The 19,523-nt window shown below is 43.8% G+C and overlaps 1 protein-coding gene across 3 annotated transcripts in view; it reads left to right on the forward strand.

Moving 5' to 3' along the window:
* Nucleotides 1-1,117: 1,117 nt before the first annotated feature.
* cntn5 (contactin 5) overlaps nucleotides 1,118-19,523 on the forward strand; it is a 121,547-nt gene continuing 103,141 nt past the window's right edge. For 2 of the 3 annotated variants that reach the window (XM_030404729.1, XM_030404737.1), the window contains exons 1-2: nucleotides 1,119-1,266; nucleotides 16,513-16,927. The gene's annotated coding sequence lies outside the window, so the exon portion shown is untranslated. Of the gene's footprint in view, nucleotides 1,267-16,512; nucleotides 16,928-19,523 lie in introns of all 3 variants that reach the window. The other variant, XM_030404720.1, reaches the window with a different exon arrangement.

Here is a 19,523-nt window from a genome sequence, read left to right on the forward strand (position 1 = left end):
TTTTGAATACTATGAATAATACATTAGAGTGCCATCTAGTTCCATTATATTCCAGAGAAGGCAGACATCGCTACAGTGGATAGCTCCAAAAACTCTGCGACTCCAGCCAAAATAAATCTAGATGAAAGCTGTCCAAACTTTTTTCCATTTGAGGGACACAACTGAAACTCAATAGTTGGTCACCAGCCAAAAGCAAACATCCATTGTGTTGTGTTGTTTTGAACCTAATGGCAGGCCAAGGTTGGCTAGTGGGCCCCACATTGTGCAGCCCTGATAGCTGAATAAATCATACTACAGGTATTTATTTTTGATTTGGGGAAGAACTGTCACTTTAAGTGTTGCTTCTACCAAATTATATATATATATAAAAAAGAAAGATGTGACATCCATTGAGCTGAGGGGTTTTGTTGCTCCAGCTAAAATCTTTTGAAATGATATTTTCACAAATATGTGTCACAAATAAATTCCACTCTTATTGTCCTCTGGTGAAGGCTGAAGGCTGAAGATGGAGCAGGGAAATAAACCAGAAATATATGGATGGCTACATTCTACCTGCAGCGAGTGAAAGATGTGTTTTTGATTTTTTTTTTTGGTAATTTGCCCCGTTGGACTGTTTGTTTTGTAGAAAAACCAAATATGCGTGTGATTCGATAATTTGCAGCTGCAGTGGTCTTGCCCTAAAAACGTGTTTGAAGGGCTGTTTGTGAATAAAGTCATGTTGAACAACTCCACCACAGAGAAAAACCTCTATGGCATCACCGCGCAGAGAGACGATAGATTATTTATTTACCTTTACAACAAGGTGAAGTGTGAGTGGATGACTCATACGTACGGAGAAGGATGCGATTTCTCCCCAGGATCGACCCCCCATGGTTAGCATAAAAAAAACAAAAACATAGTCTCTCGTTTTATTTCGCTATCGTCTCAAGTTCAGACGGATCTGACTACGTCCATGAATCTCCACAATGTCTCAAAAATCTCCTCACGAACAGAGAGTAGAACAAAAAAACAACATGCCAAACACTTTTTTTTCATGAAGACTGAATTCTCACATTCTGTGTCTGCGCAGCTCATTGTTAGCATTGTCACTTTTTTTATATTTCAGTCTGAATAGTATCAACCTGGGCCAGCAGCTGCCGCTTTTGGATTTGCTATGTTGGCTGACCGATTCCAGTGCAGGAGGGGGAGAAAAAAAAAGAAGAAAAAAAAGCAACCAGATCTTCCCCGAGATTGTACTCACCCACATCATGCCCGCCTCCCATTTCGGTGAGTTTTATGTCCTTCAAGAACAATTCTAGTCTGACTAATGAAGCCAGGCTGATTCAGAGGCAGCCGGGCTGCACAAATTGAGCACAGCATCCTTTTTATTCCCTCTCCTTCCAGGAACAATGTTCTTGGTGGAATTTACTTTGAGCTTATCTCCGTGCACTAATGAATGACTGGATGCTTTTCTTTGACGGGCTCCTGATGCCAAAACGAATGTGTTTGCAATTTCAAAATGAGAATCTTCATCACAGAGGGATGAAACGCCAGCTCCCAAGCCTGCCTCTTACACATGATCCGGTGGTTTTCAGCTCGGGAAAAATCCAAATAGCATCTCGCGGCTAAATGGATCTTATTGTGAGCGAATCCATTTCAAAGGTGTGGTTCATCCTGTCCGTGCCGCGGTTGTCTCTGGGTGATGGAGAGCATGTGTCTGTGGCCACGCGTGCTGTTGAGTGCTCCAGATCACCCGCTGCAGGCGTGACCTTCCCTCTCTCGCTGCTTAACCTAATCAATTATGGTTCAGAACAGAAGCCAAGACAGAGGGGAGACAGAAAGCCCACGACCTTGTCAGAGCCCTGAGGAGACTGTGAATAATTCCCTTTGAGACCCATAAAGAAGGCTTCCATGGCAGGAGGAGAAGAGTAAAGGTAGCGTGCTGAGGAGAAGAGAAGGAAGCCAAACAATAAAATGTAAGGGACGAAGAGGAGCCGCTCGATACAAACCTGAATCAAGGCGGCTATATTTGGGTCTCGCGGTGTCAGCCAGTCGTAAACATTTAAACAAGCAGAAGCATTCGGCTTCGACTGCAGCCGACCTCAACCTGCTGTCACACTCGTTTGTGTGTTTACAGGTGCACATAGTCCAAGGCTGCTGTGAAATAAAAAAAAAGAGAAAGAAATGGAAAGAAAACATGTTTTTCATGAAAGGAAAAAATAAAGCTGTTATATTTTGATGTTAAAGTGAAATGTATACGTATCCAATCAAACTATCACACATTTATCTAGGCATATATGATATCTATTTATGTGTTCTGTTTTTTTTTTCTTTACGGGAAAAAAAAAAAAAATGGAGGTATTTCAAACGCTATGAAAGGCAGCGTAGGGCTAACTGCTGCTGCTCACTGTACTCTCTGCTGTAGCGGCTAGATGCAGTTAGCCAGTAGCTCAGTTAGCCATGGAGCTTCGTGTCCATGTTAGCCGTGCGGAGTCTGCCCAGGCCCAGCCACCTCCCAGTAAAACACATCTGGACACCATACAGGGTCTGAACGCAGCCTCGAAGACAGTGCCACCAGTTTGAAGACACCATGTGTTTTTTTGTGTGTTTTTTTTGTTTTTTTACGATGAGTTAATGAGGACTTTTCTTAGTTTGAATTCAGATGGTGTACAGTTATAATGTTCTGGTTAGTAAGGAGAATAGATGAGTTTGTTTTGTTTGCCTGTAAGACTAAGTAGTGAACTGGCAGCTGCATCTACGGGGGCTGTCAGACTGGGGCTAGCTGGTTAGCATGCTAACTTCCACCAACGCAATACATGGACGTCTTGGACAAAACTGTCAACACTGTTGTTTCTTAGCATTCTGCTGATAATTGGTTCATTTTTGGAATGTTTAAAATCAAATTCTGGCCTTATCTTACAATCGATCCTTTGGCACACGTGACAGGACATTTATATTTAGCTTGGCCCAGGTGGGTTCAGATCTAACGGACCTGAACCTGAAGATCTGTTGGATCTCTGCACTAGAAAACGCTAATTACTCCACTCCATTCAGGAGGTGTGATTTCCATTTGCGTGCCAATTAAAGGCCACCCCAAGCTGTGCCAGAGATCTGCAGATATTTACTGAGGAGCCTGTACAACTCTTTCGCGTTAATAAATACAGCCAAATTAGCACCACTTTAGTTTAGTATGGATGAACCAAGGTGCGACGGATTTGACACTCCAATAAACACATAAACACCTTCACACAATGATGGAAGAAAACATGTTTTTTCCTGTAAACGCGGTGAAGTGTTGGTGTTAATGCAATATATAGCTACGAGGCTCTGCTCCTCGGGTAAGTACAGTAATTAAAGAGTCTACAGCGAGTTGAGTGTCAAGTAATGCGGAAGCTCGTCTGACGATACTTTCCTGACCCTCTCGTCTAAACTGTTTCATCTATTTACCATTTAAATGTGGATACGACCAGTGTCAACCGCGAGTACCTGCAGCTGAAGTGTCGAGGATGTCAGACACTGTTTTTCTTCCCGTGAGGGGATGTTGAAAGTTGACTCAAAAATGTGATTTGCATGTTGTTCTTCCACTTTGATGATTCGGGCAGAAATATCACCAGGCAAGGTTATGGATTCGAGTTTTATTCAGGTTGCATTTCGCCGCTTCCTTTGCACCGGCGGCAGAAAAGACGAGGCAGCGAGACTTTTTTTTTTTTTTGTCTCCCCGCGTTCAGGTGCTGGTACAAAGTTGAAGCGTTGAAGCTAGGTCTTATGGGTTACAGCAGGTTGCAATAATGTCTACGTTTATGGCGTCTAACATGCATCTTCTTGCTCGTGTGTTGCCAGCTCGGTACGCTACGCTTTGTGTGTGACAGTGGATTTGCTGCGGGGAAGCGCGTCTCCTCCCCGCTGTGCGACAGAGGTACCAGCATGTTGACACAGTCGTACAGAATTCCTGCTGCTATGACTTAAATCAGTCGTAAAGTGTGTAGAAAAGCTCAGTTTGAAGAAAAGAACGTATAAAGTCCCTCTTTATGCAGCGTTAGCGCGGCGACGTACTGCATTCTTCACAGCAGAGTCGCTCCAGACTGTGAAAAGCTGGTTTCAGCTACGAGCCAGGCTGTAGTCTTTTACAATGGAGTACAACTAGAGCTGCGTAGCTTACGTTGCAAAACATTGCTGGCATTAACAATGGAACCCTTCCCTTCTCCTCCAGACTTGAGTGTAAGCATTGAAGGGAAGTCTTGCCGCTCGACAACCATCTTGGCAGTTCCACAGAGCAGATATTTTTGCTCACAAGATATGGCCTCTGTCTAAAAGTATGGGCAGAGAGTCATAACTACACTTTGGTGGTCAGCAAGTTATAAATCAGATGAAAAACACTTAAAAAGCTTGGTGACTTTGCCCCTAAATAAAGGTTATAAAAGCTTTCTTCCCACAGGTTATACATCTAGGGCTCAGTCCAGAGTGCCGTGACGCCGTCGGCTCATTCCACCAGAGCAGTTGAAGAAATGCGAGTTTAATGTCTCCTGACCTTTGAATAACCTTTCTCGGTTAATCCTGTGCATTTTTTGCGTGATGCGCCGCTCTTCCACGCCTCTGCGCCCTCGCCAAATTGGTCGCAACTGTCTTGAATCTCAACTGGCGTCAGCGCAACAACACGAATGACTGATTATGTTTCCCAGTTCGGCTGTGATGAAGCAGTCAATTGGCTTTTGTGGGGGAAGAGGCGGGGGTGTGTCACACAGCCGGGCATTTTCTATTCAAAACGCGTCAAGTAAAGACGTCACTTTGTGATGAAAAGTGGGGCTCGGATGGAAAACGGTTTTTAAAATGGTCTTAAACTGCGATATCAGACAATTTAATTCAAGAGGACACTGAGAGGTCCGAGGACGTGATTCCAGTGGACGACAATGCATAATGTGACATCAGAATGAATTTCCTCTCATGTGTTAGTTATCATTTCTTGGTGCAAGGCATCGTTAGCATGGTTTCAAGTAATTATGCGTTTAAAAAGTGGTGCGGACAAAACTGGTCTTTTGTGGACACGTCTCCAGCATCTCCAGAGTAAATGACACACAGGAGGATGTCATTGTTGCACATTAAAACCCAGTTGGTGCCGCTGGTTCTCTGCTTTACTTCTTTACGTCTGCACTCTGACATATGGTGGTGCCCCGGAAGTTATAGCGATAGACAACTAAATGAAATCCAATATTAGTTTGAGTGTGGGTGTAGATGTATGGTTATTTTTTTTTTTACATATTAACAATCTTTAATGTTTTTTTTTTTCCTTATGGAGACTTCTGAAATGTTCAGCGTGCAGCGGAAGAACGTACGTTGGACATTTGTAATTTGAAGTTGCCCTCCAGAAAACATATTTAAGATTCAAGTTCAAGATCAAATTCTAAATAACTGATTTCGGTTTTCCCCTTCCTGATTCTTCACGTGTCAAAAACAATATCAACATCTTGCATTTACTATCATTTACCCCATCAGAAAAGGTTTTACTGAGCATGCAGGCACTTTTCCTGCCACACTTGATTCACACTCAAGCAGCTGCACACACAGTCACATCTGGAAGCTGCCCAGTGCGACCACAGTGTGCGCTGAGATTAGCATTCGCGGCTCCGGGGGAACCATTTTGGAGGACACACCAGTGGTTTGTTTCGAGGGGGAATTGTTTTGGGGATTTCAACCAGCAGCCTTTAAAGTCTTAATGCTTTAGCTGACATCACCCAGCTACAACATAATCATCTGTAATGACTGCAGTGCTCTCCTTACTCCTTTCCTGCATCTTTTTTTTTTTTTGGCTCTTTAAAAAGCACGGGTGGAATTATATGAGTTTATGTTTTACACAGCACTTATTCATTTGAAATTGTTTTGCTGAAGGGTCGGCTGGTAATGCAACTAAGAGCTATTTCAGCGGCTTGTCTCTGCATGCATTCTTGTCTTTAGAGCAGCTTATTACCTTTCGCTGCTGTATTATAGCCCGGGGAGGGCAGAGTGTTGAGTTAGCATTACTATAAGACACGTTTCTGGATCCCCTACAGTCAAGTGGGTATTTGAAATCACCAAAGTGTCTTTGGAATAGACAAATGCAATAGCAAATCATCCCGAGTGACGCTGAATATAAAATGTGTTTTCATACACGCGCAAACACAGACACGAGATTTGTTTCCTGATACTGTTTAGCCTCTCTCTGGTGCGATTTCCTGTTTGCTTGATAGTGTCTGCAGGCGAAATGGGACCTGGTCCTGAGTCAGATCTTAACTTGAGAGATTGAGATGATAAAGTATGCATGTTCCCCTAACAACCCTGACCAGAAGAGCTGCAGACCGGGCCGAAAGCATTTCATTGGTAAATGTTTCAGGGAGAGGCTGAAGCCTCCCGTCATCAAGCGCTTTTTTTTCCGAGGCTCCTCCATGCTGCCTAAAATAAAGATACAAAATGAATGTGCCCTTTAGCCAACTGAGACAGCAGGACAACCTGCTGTCTTTTTATATGTTAATTGCTGATAGCGGCAAGGAGTATAAGAAGTGAAGCACCTTTTCTTTCCATCTGAGTGCTAATAAAAACTTCTGCTGAAGCCCATGGTATTTGAGATTCTGGAAAGCAAAACATCAGCTCTCTGTGAAGGGACACTGAGCTCCGCTGCCTCCTCCGATGAGACATCCCACGAGGTGCGTGGACGAAAAGCATGTTTGGAGAGGAAACCACACATGAATAGTCCGTCATCAGGAAGACGATGCACATATGGTGGAATGAATGCGCCGCCTGCTTGATTCAGCAGTCGGTTCACCTGCAGCTTGTCTGGCCTGCACACTGATTCCGGCAGCAGCCGATCCTTGCTTGTTTGTTTCGAACACATCAATCATAGTCACCTCCTAATGACTTATTCATTAACTTCTCCAAAACACACATCTTGATGATGAGACTGGAAGGAGCATGTTTCGAGACACACAGTTGCCGAGTCTGCAGTCAGCATTCCGGGGAATTAAAGCCACTATTAATCAATTTTAGCCAAGCTGGAGCAGATCCCAGACGCATGATTATAAGAGCAAAAGACTGAGGAATGTGCTGTGTGTGTGTGTGTCTGTGTGTGTGTGTGTGTGTTTGTGTGTGTGGATGTGTGAAACAGAGGGGGTGGAGGGAAGGCAAATTCAAATACTAATGATGCCTTGTGGACCACAAGTAAACCATGATAACGGCGCGCAGATCGATAGATACTGTACTGCAAAGAGAGATGAAATTTGCCTCCACATTTGGCTGAAAGATTCCCTGATGCTCGCGCTGCTTCATATCTGAAATAATTGTTTTCATATTGATCATCGGGCTCTCAGTCCACTGTTGCATCCACTGGAAATCGCACGAGATGAAAGCATCACTTAAACACCCGAAACGCTCGCTAAATGCGATGCGATTGGGAACCATAGGAAGCGTCATGCCTTCAATTTTTTTTGTCCATCTTATTACTGTGATCAGGCAGGGAATCAAAGAGAAGCTCCAGGATACAGAAAGCCTTTCCTGAGTGTTCCCGCGGGGAGAAGATGACAACATGTGTCCAGCTGTCACGCACAGCTGCTGGCCTCTGAAGTGATACCCTAGGTGGGTGCCGGCTGCAAGTGGGTGGTTGCGACACAACTCCTGAGGTGGCCCCATCAATTGGGTTATGACAGCGCTGCGAACCCTGGTAAATACCATCGTGTCCTTGGATTTTTTGGGGCTGCCGTGCTACTTTTTTTTTTTATTGATCTTACATAATAGAAACATTAAGGCGTCGGTATTTTCTCCTTTTGGCTAAATCTGTGTCATTTAGTGTGAAATTGCACAGAGCCCGAGCGAAGCTAAACGACTGCATTTGGAGGAACAGCTCTTTTTGGATGAGGACAAGCGATCTCAAAGCAGCAATTATTGCACTTGGTTGTGTATTTTTCTTCACCCCTCCCCCGGAGAAATCGGTCCTTTGTCTCACTGGCGGCCAAGTGGAATATGTTTTTGTCGTCTGTAGGGACACTAGTTTCATTGTTCACACTCTTGGCACGCAGCCAGTTTTTGCATCGCCTTCAGCTCTCAAAAAAAAAAAAAAAAAACAGAGCTGAGACAAGTTGACTGATATACTTGTCTCTGTGATACACTGCCTATCACATGACTGGACAAATGGCTGTCACATATTCCTCGGTACGCGCTCGGTTTATCATCTGTGATTCAGAATGGAGTCACAGGTAGAGTGAGCGCCGCTCCTCTCATTAAAGAGGCTCTTGGCTGTGCTGTGACACATGGATAATCCAACAAGGAATCAATCATTACATAGTTACCGAGGTAATAGGTGAGCAAATATGTTTCCTGGTGGCTGTCCTTATTATTCTGGGGCTACCGGTGCCCCCAGGAGACAGCGGAGCCAGATGGAATTGAGGTGTTGTCACTACTGAGTGAACAGGTAATGAATTACTCCAGGACAAATGGGCCGCCACATGGGAGATGAGGAATCTTCCCACAAATAGTCGAGGCGGCGGATGAATGGCAGCATCCACTCTTTTGCCTCAACTCCATTCCTCGTATATATATATATATATATGCCTTTCTCTTTTCTAAATTGAGCAGGAATCAGTGAATGTAGGAGGTGTTGAATGGCCGGTAGAATGAATGAATCAGGTAAGCGCCCTCTGAGATGGAGGCAAAGGCACAAAACAAGTATCTGCCAGCCTGCTTTGGCATTAGAAACCCAACCAGAGCCAACCAACGCGGTTCTGACGCAGCTTTTCTCAGAATCGCGCGAAATGACATGATACACGATACTGAACCTTTCCAATTATAGAGTCCGGCCTCCCCTCTCTCTTCCTTTTCTGGCTCCTGTTCTTGAAACCAGCTGATTTGTTATGACATTAGAGTAATGGTATTTCTCTGGTGACAGTCATTGCTGAGGGATATGATTACGCCGTGGTAATTATGATTGTTATTTCCAATCACAGCTGAATGGAGTCGGAGTGTGTTATTTCAGCGGCACAGACAGCACCGGAGTGACTATCTGCACTAGATGATTCTGATGGGGGCGATTTGAGATACAAGCGTTCTGCTGGCACAAGCGCTGACAAATTCATTCGGCATTTCTGCAGGGAGACGGCAGACAATCTCACATTCTCTGCAGGTGGATCCTGCTGGCCGCAGAGGCAGCTGGGTGATTTCGACCACAGTTTTGGGCTTCTGTCCAACGTAAACAACAACTTTGAGTCTCATCCTAATGCATTTGTACGAGATGTTACCACCAAGAAACATAAGAAAACATATGCTTAAATGTTTATGTGCTTCAAATGCTTCAACACATTTTGTGATTGGGACATATATTTGCCATTTAGAATATCAAAATAATTTAATGATCTCGTGTTGGACCAAGCTATCCATGTTTACCTGTTCGGCTGATATTGTCATGCTGGTCTTGTCCACTTGGAGGCGGCGCAATCAAACTGTGTGTACAAGACTGACATATTACCTGATAATATCAGTAACGTACTATTACATAGTTACCCAAGATGTTAGTGTAAGGTGTAGAAGATAAGTTATATAAGGTTGATGGGACTTGAATTTTTTCTCCATGTTGCTCCACGATGCTCATATTTGCGCTTTTAATTGCTACAGATATTAACAATGTCGACTTTTTCCAGCGAGGATGTTTTGTTGTTGTGAAGCCGATGAAGTGTGGGGGAACAGTAAAAGCTGCTAAGGAGTGTTATCTGTCTCCGTCCTGCTGTTTCTTCTCATTAAGAGTGAGTGATCCACCCACCACACCACAAACCCACAGTTTGTCCCACAGAACATTCAAAACAATGCTGTTCTCCATCCCGCCGTGAGGAGGACTGTGCCTGACGACAGTGTAGCTGTTGTTACCCCTTTTTATTAAACTCAACGTTAGTCATAGCCCACTGGATATATATATTTTTTTTAAGCTTGCACTGATGGACAGATGAAGCCATTTCAGCTGAGAATGTATAGACGTCAGGAGATCAAAACCCCCTCGCCTCTGCTCAGAAATGATGTCTGGCCTCAGATCATGACATATCCTGCTTGGTCTCCTTCATTCGTCCGCCAGCTCCTGGTTGATAACCTCTGACCCTTCCAGCTAAGGATGCTGTGAGCATTTTTTTTTTTTCATCCGAGAGCTGATGTTATATGTTGTGCACGACATGCTCAATATGTGTTTGTGCTGTCGTTTCCCCATTCGTTTGTCGTAATGGTTGCATGTATCTTTTCGAGCACACTGCTCAGTTGTGCCATCGTACTTCCTGAGAGCCTCTTTGTGTGCTGGAGACATGTAACCGTGGTAACAATCCGTTAGATAATTAAGTATATATATAGATATATATATATAAATATATAACAATACACCTCGCTAAGTGAAAGGTAATACTTAATAAGTCATTGAAATGCTATTGAGGTTATGCCAGAGCTGCCATGGTGACTGTCCTCTATTATCTGCTACGTTTCTGTTAGGGATCTGTATCTTTAGGATGATACTCCGACTCTCATCAACATTCTTATCGGCCCTTTTTCACCAACAAAAAAAAAAATGTAATTTAAAAAAAATAAATAAATAAGCTGCACAACAATGAGATGATAAATTACGCCAAAACACAGAAACAGCAGCGATAAAATAACTGTTAACGTAGGAAGTTTTTTAAAAGCACGGTCTTTCATCATTTTGCCCCCAGGCCCATTTAACACCAGGTTCTGGTGCCCATACCTTTGCGTCCAGTGCTTGACGGCAAAATATCTACTGGAAAAACAGTTTCGATGTGATGAAATGAAATCCCACATACCGTTTGAGCGTACTACTGTTTGTATGGAATTTCCGATGCAGCTGTGGTGTTGGCGTCCTCGATGCTCTGACAGCTCAGCCCTGGCGATCATGAGGACTGCGACTAAAAAGCTAAAACCGGACCTTGAGTTGATTCATTTCGATCCCAATGTCAGAACAAACTTCACTGCTGGAATTCTTTTGTGGGCCTTTTATGTATCGGTCTAATCTGCTAGTATTCTAAATAATGGCACAAAAAATGACGCTGGAGCAAATTGGCCTCCGAGGCGTCGCTGTTGCCCTGCAGACTTCAGTGGTTTCCTGACGAAAAAACAAAAGCATCCGTTAGTTTCTCAATGTAGCTGTGTCTTCGACTCCCTGACAGGTTTGATGCGTTTAATGAATTCAAACTGTGCTCTGATTTCTGTTGTTTGTTTGTTTTTTTTCATACTCTGTCTTACTTTAAATAGACTTTAAATCTTTCATCCCTCAGTGTGACTTCATGGTGCCACTTGCATGCATAAACACTCCGCCCAGCAGATGTTGGTGCTACCAATAATGAAAAGAATCAGTCGACCAACCAAATTATAATTTACCTCCTCCATCTCTTCAGCATCTGCTGAGCAATAAATATAAATTGTAGAAAATTTGCTAAGCATGTTAATGTAAGTCACCATCTGCACTGCCATACCTTAATGCCTTCCTGACGTTTATACGGCAGGAGACTTGCACTCAGCAAATAAAAAAAAAAACGCGCGCACACTTGCATGCACACGCACAAATACGGTGTAAATATATGAAAATAATGAACCCTCCTTACTCAAGCTTGGACAGAAATATCCCCATCTGCATAAAAACCGAAAATCATCTGATATAAAGCTACATTTCATGAGATTGTACCCAAAGTATATGCTTCTCTTCCCCGTTTGAATCAAAGTTGTTATACAGCAGTGGTGGGGTGGAAAGCGGTGTAGCACAACACAGCCCTCGGAGTGCGTAATGAAGATAAATTAAGACGTTTGCTCGTGGATAGTGCTGTGTTGGCTCGAGACGCTGACGATTGCCGTCTCCTTAGCCCTTTTCTTGGGAAATTAGGATTCAGTCAGCCACAACATCACACACCACCTTGCAAACCGCAGATGTCAGATACTTGCGTCGTTAGAAGTGTGAAAGTGCTCATTCCCACACTGACAGAAGAGAGACAGGCATGAGTGAAGGAGGATTATGTAAAGAAACGGGTTCTGCCAAGCGATATGACTGATCAGACAGGTGTTCCGGCCGTGCTGTTGATTCCTATAAGACACCGCAGCGCCTCGTGGGACTGGCTGCTGTCAAGTAGTTTGGTGTGCTTGGATCTTAATTATAAAGGAGGACATTTTAAACCCTCATACGGGACCACCCAGGGGTCAGCCTTTTCAGCGAACTTCCAATGTGTGCGAACTACATGCCCACGTGCTTTCTAAATAAAAGGTTGTGGTGGGGACATGGAGGACATTTGTTTCTGATTGTCTCCTACATTGTACCAGCCGCTCACAGATTTATACTGCCAATATCATATAAAGTTTGGCCCGACATCTCCCAGGGTCCTGTTTCCTGCCATTCAGCTCATCCCACCACTTGCCATTTGTTGTCAGGCTCTAATCAAATCCTTTTCCTTGCTGCAGAGCGCCGCCTCTCTAATTATATGTCATTGCCGTGGTCCCGCCATCAACAACATGTTGTCATTTTCTGCATCTCGGCGAACAGTTTTACTGACAATCAAGGCTACACTTCACTGAACTATATCAGAGCAAGTGGAAGACTTCGCACTTGCTATCATCCTTAGCTGTAATTACGGTTCATATGAGAATTATGTGTTTGCAGTTGGCTACAAGTCTGAGCGTCCAGGAAATGCGCTGAAGAAGAAAGAAAAGCCTTATCAGACGAAGGATAACAAAGGCTAAAATTGTGTATTCAGTTTGGCAACTTTGTAAAAGTTGGCCAAACGTGTCCTTTACTCTAATCTGCACAACCATTGTGTGTTTGCCATATAATCAACATAAAGTGATGCGTTGGGCCCAGTGGTACCATAACTAACCACAAATGAGCTGCAGCGACATCTACAGACCGTTCAGATTGAGTTCCTCGTGATAACGGCTTCGCTTTTGTGCCCAATATTTCATGCTCGCAGCTGTCTCAAACCCCACAGTACACTCATAACAAAACCAAAGTTTGTGTTTTCGCACAGGCAATATGGCCGATTTGCATATACAAAGAGAAGCTGCAAGTAAGTGCGCACACACCTGCCAACTCGTTCCTGTTGCCCAGTTAACAAACTTCAGACTTTGGACTTTAGAGGGAATGTTTCTGGTTTCTCTTTAGTTTAATTAAACCTTCCTTATCTTATCTGCCCCATAGGTAGATACACCACGAAGATGAATCAACTGCAGGAAAATCCATACAATGAATCTGCTCCTCTAAATGATGCGCAGACTGTACCAAGACTTGCTGTTGTTGTTGTTGTTTTTTTCACACTGTAAAGCTCCACATTAGCGTTCACACCACAGAAATATGAGTGTAGATCTAAAACATGCAGCGTTTGAGACACAACAGGCTGTGTTCATGACGGAGGGTTGATTACCAGTATTTGAACTGCTGGTGATTTCTGCCTCACGACTGCTCTGTTGAATAGACGCCACAGAATTACAGATAATACAGTACAGTACAAATTCACTGCGTTGGAGCAATAACACGGAACAGTTCACCGCCACGTTGTTTTAAAGGCAACGCGCAAGATTGAATACTCCTTTGAATCTCAAACAATATTCAAGACTAGGAGGCAGAGACCTTAACTGCTAAGCTCAAGCTAACAGGCATGTGAAAGCATATGCAGCCCGCTGAAATATATTTCTCTGTGTATACTACGAGCGAAGCTCTCCAAAACGATATCAGTGCCAACGAGCAGCGCTGCAAAAAGGACCCGTAAAATACTGCCTTTAAAAAAAAGATGGCATCTAAAAGCTGATAAGAGCTACAAGCACTGGAATGGATCAATTGTGCGATAGGAAGAGCACTCAGTCATGGGTACTGTTTAATTAATGATGGGGGTTAGAGATAGGCTGTTAGCTCCATATTGTCAGTCAAACACTCACAGCAGAGGGTGGCAATATGAGCTATGTAACGGATACGTGAAACAGAAGGAACTAATCTATACTCTCCAGTCTAGTAGCATTAATGCTGTGTTAAGAGGGCAGGGGTGCTGCAGCAAGACGACACACACATGCACTCGTGAATTTATTCCGAAAAGGAGAAGATCCGGGTGCAATTAATGAAGACACGATAATAAAGTATGCAGAGACGTTTTTTAATATGCTCCTAAATGTTGAGAGATTGAGTTCTGCTTTACTTTTAGAGCCTGACAGGACGTCTTTATAATGTCATTTAACTGTACAAACAAGTAATCCTCCGAATGTTTATACCAAAAAAACCTTTTTCCTCATTTCGTCAGAATGTTGTTCTGTGTTCACCTTTTTATTTTCCCTAACATTATTCATTGTTCTTCTGCTGCTAAATGAAAATAGGATTGAATGAGAGGCCTCCCCCGAGAGAGACGGCTTTAAATCAAGTAATTCAATGTAGGCTATGAATGGAAAAACAAATAACAAAAAAAAAAAAACAAAAAAAAAAGCAGAACAAATCGTCTAAAGCTTCAAACAAAAGTCCTTTCCATCAACTGGACCTCCCCAATCTCAGTTTTAACACTCAATGAGCTTGCAAAGTGGCCCATTGATTTGTGAAGCCTGTATGGATCTACGGCCAATTGTGACCATCGACGGACACGTGTCCTGTCAAGAAATCCTCGAGCAAGGCATTAAATCCCTACCCTTCACCCTCAGACTAATTAAAATCTGTCCGTTGCTAAATTGTAAAGATAATTTGCCAGGAAACGGAGACGTGATGATTGTTCAAACGGCCCCATTATTCTGAATCCCCAACACTCAGGAAAACGTCCCATCGGACCGAAAGCCTATTTGTCTGACAGCCTGTTAACCCGAAAACAAGAAAACAAACGCCCATTGTTCCGAAGTCCCAATCGTCGGAAAAATACACTCCCTGCAGTTTTAGTCAGGCTACTGCTGGCTCCGTCCGCGGTGCTGAATCGGCAGGGGTTTTGCCCCTTAATAGGTCTTTCTGGCCTCACAACAAATGACATTTCAAGGAAATATTCCCAATGTCAGAATAAAATTGAGGGAGTCTCTTGACTTGTTGTAGGCTGATCTAAAAACAGCAATATAACACACCGAGGGAAACATTAAATCTAACCTATCAGAGAATAACATTTCTAGATAAAAAGGGTTAAGGTTACGGTTAGGGTCAGGAACAGACTGTGAGTATTTTCGGAGCCGTCTGAACAATGGATGCTGGTTTTTGGGGTTTGCGTGCTCTAAGATAAATTGGCTTTGATCCAATGGGACATTTTTTCTGACTTTCGGGGTTTTGTAATGGCCTAATGTGCCGTCGGAACAATGGCACGGAGCCTCACATTGTAACTTTCCTCAGTGGGAACAAAAGAGATTATTAGGATATTATTCTGTTAAGGAGGTAATACTATTGTAAAGATTTACCTATGAGGGTCAATGATGTCTATGATTCATCATTAAAACAACGTAAGGCCCAGCGCTGTGTGAAGGATTCCAATAAACAGCCCTGAAATAAATGTAGACACTGGAGAGATGTCATTAGCCAAGTTAGCACTCGTGCTAGCAAACCTTTGTTTTGACTTGCGCTGATGAGACGCTGAAGAATCACTGCCCTCTTGTAGTCAACGTAAGTGAATGTAATTTCACTCCACACACAGCACACTGGACACTGTGTTCTCAGACTGAACGCTCTTATCTCGACATCAACTCTTCAAAGATTTAAATGGAGTTAAAGGTTGAACATTTAATTGCGGAATTTAGGCGGGATAAATGTCAGCTGTGATTGGATGCTCGCCGTAAGTGTTTGGTAGTTCATGGATCCACGCAGGTGTCGTATGGAGAACGCTAAAGGTCGCATTATATATTTTTACTATAACCTTTTGTTTTAGTCATATAACTTGTTTTTTTTGTTTTTTTTTTACCCAGCATGCTTCTTTGCAGCTAAGCTAGCTAATGCAATGAACAAAGCAGACTACCTGTTCATGTTAATGAGCAGGGAGGGTGATATGAGCTTTTTTTGGGAGCGACACCCTTATAAGAACATTGTATGAATAGAAATATCAAAATTGGGAGAGGTGTAGCTGCTGACCGTGGGCACTGAAAACTCATTATTCTACATTTACACAGGCTGCACAGGCTGAGTTTGCTGGGGAAAAAAAAGCTAATAAAATAAATAATCAATTTTAATTACAGGCCACTAAAAAATGCTTAAAAACTGGACTTGGCTGCAGAAGACTCTCTGAATGGAAGGCAGCCTCATTACTGAATGAATTGCAGCTGATGTCAAAACAGCAGCCAGCCCTTTAATTGCACCTTTTTTTGTGGATATGGGACAGAAATACACCCAGCACAGGTAGATCTGTGTTTTTTTTTTTATTCAGCCCAACTTTAACATCCATTTTGCACTAATGGAAGAAGCTGCAAACAAACAGAAACCGAGCAGATCCTCAGCAGGGCAGCCTTCCTCAGTGGCACAAACTGATGCGATGCCACTCCTCATAACTAACTGAGGGGCCACCTTTTTATTTTCTTCTTCTTCTTCTCTCTCTCTCTCTCTCTCTTCCTCGGCAGCACCAGTGAGACGGGATGCTGCGCTGCAGAGAGAGCCTGAGCCGGCTGCAGCGGTGGAGACTCACTGAGAGGAGACCGAACCAAACCTCCGTCCGCCACGACGCACAGCTCCGGCACAACGCGCCCTGAAGAAGGAGGAGGAGGAGGAGGAGGAGGAAAGAGGGGGGGGGGACCAGAGCCGCACATCGAGCGAAACCACCACCATCCCACTGCTCCCGGTGCTCACTTGAGGATGTACTGTAGACGCTGGCTCGCATAGAGCGACCCGGACTGAGGGGAACCTGGACTTGATATTCGGAACACTGCTGCCATTCCGCCGCTCGGCTCTGTGTGGAGAGGGAGACGAGGGGGGACAGCAGCCGGGATCATCTGGGAGACAGGGAGCACTTTTTCTTTTTTTTTTTTTTGTATTTCTGTGAGTATTTGTTTGATCTGAAGCGTTGTGCGTGTGTGTGTGTTTGTGTGTGTGTGTGTGTGTGTGTGTGTTGTTGTTGTTGTTCTCTCGCTCGGGTTGCGACGCGGCTCCATCTGTGCGAGTGGACGCAAGCTTGTTCAAAGAGACACAAGTTGTGTTGACAAGGCTGCTGGTGATGATCCTGATTATTCAGAAAACAAAAAAGGAGCTGGATAGTTTTGGTTATTCTTTCCCCGTGTGTGTTGCAGTGTAACTTCTCCCTCTCGCCGAGCAGTGAATGGAGTTAAAATGAAGCATGTGGGCGATGGAGCCGCACAAACAACACCGCAAACTGTGATGTGGAAATGAAACATCTCTGCTGGCGTCGCTTCGGTCCTCTCTTTTTTTTTGGGGTGGAAGTGGAAGTTGAAATAATCGTTCCTGGTTTTTGAGCTCAAATTTAAAGCTGTCCTACCCTGAACACCCCCCCCCCCAGCAGCCCTGACACCAGAGCTGCTTTTGAAATGCATTCACACTGAAGAGGGTCTGAGGTGTTGCTGCTTTTTGATGGGAGCTCTCCTGCAGGTCTTGTTTTTTTTTTTTTTTTTTTTTTTTTAGGGGGATGGAGGAGGAGTGCATCTTTGGGTTAGCAGAGCAGGAGGCTTCTAACACACCACTTGCCACACAAGTAGACCCAGAGGAATTTATCTAATCAGAGATATGCAAATTTCCTCCCCAACTCTAATTTTGGGGCTTCGCTGCGGTTGAATGTTCACTGTGACTATCATCTCTGACTGTGCTGGTGACAGGCGGGTCGGGCTCTGTGGCTCTGGGTTTTGGGGGGGTGGGGGGACTCTTGTTTGATCCTATTGATTTGGCTCTGTGGACTGTGTGGAAGAGGTATCATTAAGCCATTACTTCATTAGGAGCATTATTCCCATTTTTTTCCTTGAAGTTTGTGTGACTTTTTTCTTTTCTTCTTTTTTTTCCTTTTTTTTCTCAATGACAGCAATTAGCCGAGCGGTTGGCAGATAGAATAGAGCGTGCCAAAGGAAAGTACAACCTTTTTTTTGAAGTGTGTCTGCTGTCAGTAAATCCCCCCGCTGCTGCTCAGGCTTTTTTTTTTTTTTTTTTGTCTCCTTCAGGTCCATTCAGAGACGTGGGAGAAACATCAGTCTATTTTAAGGCGAGCTTTCTAATTTAAAGTCACTAAGTGTGTCACTACAATATTAAAGACTCCTCAAGATTTGAGCCGTGAACCTTTCTGGACCAGTTTCCTCCTTTTTTCTAAAAATACAGAAACTAGTTAGGTTTTTTTTTCCTGATGTTTCAGTCGCCACAGAATTCGCCACAAATTACGTGCGAATATGGCGGCACTTTTGTAAAGCACTGCTGTAGATGTGAGAACATGACAGATGTGCATTTTCAACATGTGGCTCAGAGGCTTTCACAAGAAAAAGGGTAAACAATGGACTATGAGGGAACAAATGTGACTAGACGAAGAGGAATATGTATTTTCCCTCCCTGTGAGTTGTGATGCATGCGGCGGGTCACGACCCCGTGGTTGAGTAACAGTCTATACGTGCGTAAGTGAGAGTGGGATATGCACAGAGCAAAAGTAGCCTACTCTGTCTTTTTTTTTTTTTCCTTTTCTGCTTCAAGCACAATTTTCAGTCACATTCTTTGATGGATTGTGAGTCGAGCGCGTCTATCCTCAACTGTTATGTCACATAGACACTGAACCGCAGCCGCGTTGGGACCGTTTGCAACAACGGAAGCGATCGATATTCAGTTTTGCCTCGATGAACAGAAAATTCGGGCTGAATCGGCGTAATCATTCGGCTTGTTGTTTTTCTGTCCCAAACTGCTCTCTTGAGTTCTTTTCTGATTTTTAATTTATTCTTTTAACTGACCCCCCACTCTTAACTCGTCGTCGACCAACACCATCCACACTTTTCACGATGAATTCGACGCAGGCATTGCGGCCTGTGCTTTGACGATATGTCAAAAAAAAAAAACTAAGCTTCTTCTCCCATACGCAGCGATAACTATGTGTCCGAGTCTCACCTGTAAATCAGTCGTAAAATCGTGTAACTGACGTCACAGTCTGATGCGGCCATCGTTTCCTGTTAGTGTTATACAGCCTCCATTAGGACTTAATGACGGAAGCCTAACTTGAAGTCATGCTTGTAATTCCAAATGGGGCCATAATTTGCCATAATGTTAATCTGGATATATATTTCATGAGACCTAATGTGCTTAAACGATTGTCATCCGCCCGCTCCACCGCTTAGCTGAATTTCCGGAGATCATCTGAAAAATGGACCAATCTCACCGAGGGGGGGGGGGGATGCAAAGTCGCCAGACAGACTCCTAATCAAATGGAGCTTCACCTGCATATCAGGGGAATAGATGGAGGCGATGAACAGCTGTGCCTGTTTCACTTGGCACGAATTAGAGGTTACCCCCCACCCTCCTCCTCCTCCTACCTTATCGGATGTAAATCAGTTATTTGCTTGCGATACATGCTTTTTAAAAAATGTTTGCAGATCCACTCGGAGGCAGGTGTGTGACATGAAATGCAAATGAGCAGATCGGCTAACCTTGATGGAAAAGG

The sequence above is a fragment of the Sparus aurata genome, chromosome 2 (assembly GCF_900880675.1).
Source record: "Sparus aurata chromosome 2, fSpaAur1.1, whole genome shotgun sequence".
NCBI classification, from domain to species: Eukaryota; Metazoa; Chordata; class Actinopteri; order Spariformes; family Sparidae; genus Sparus; species Sparus aurata.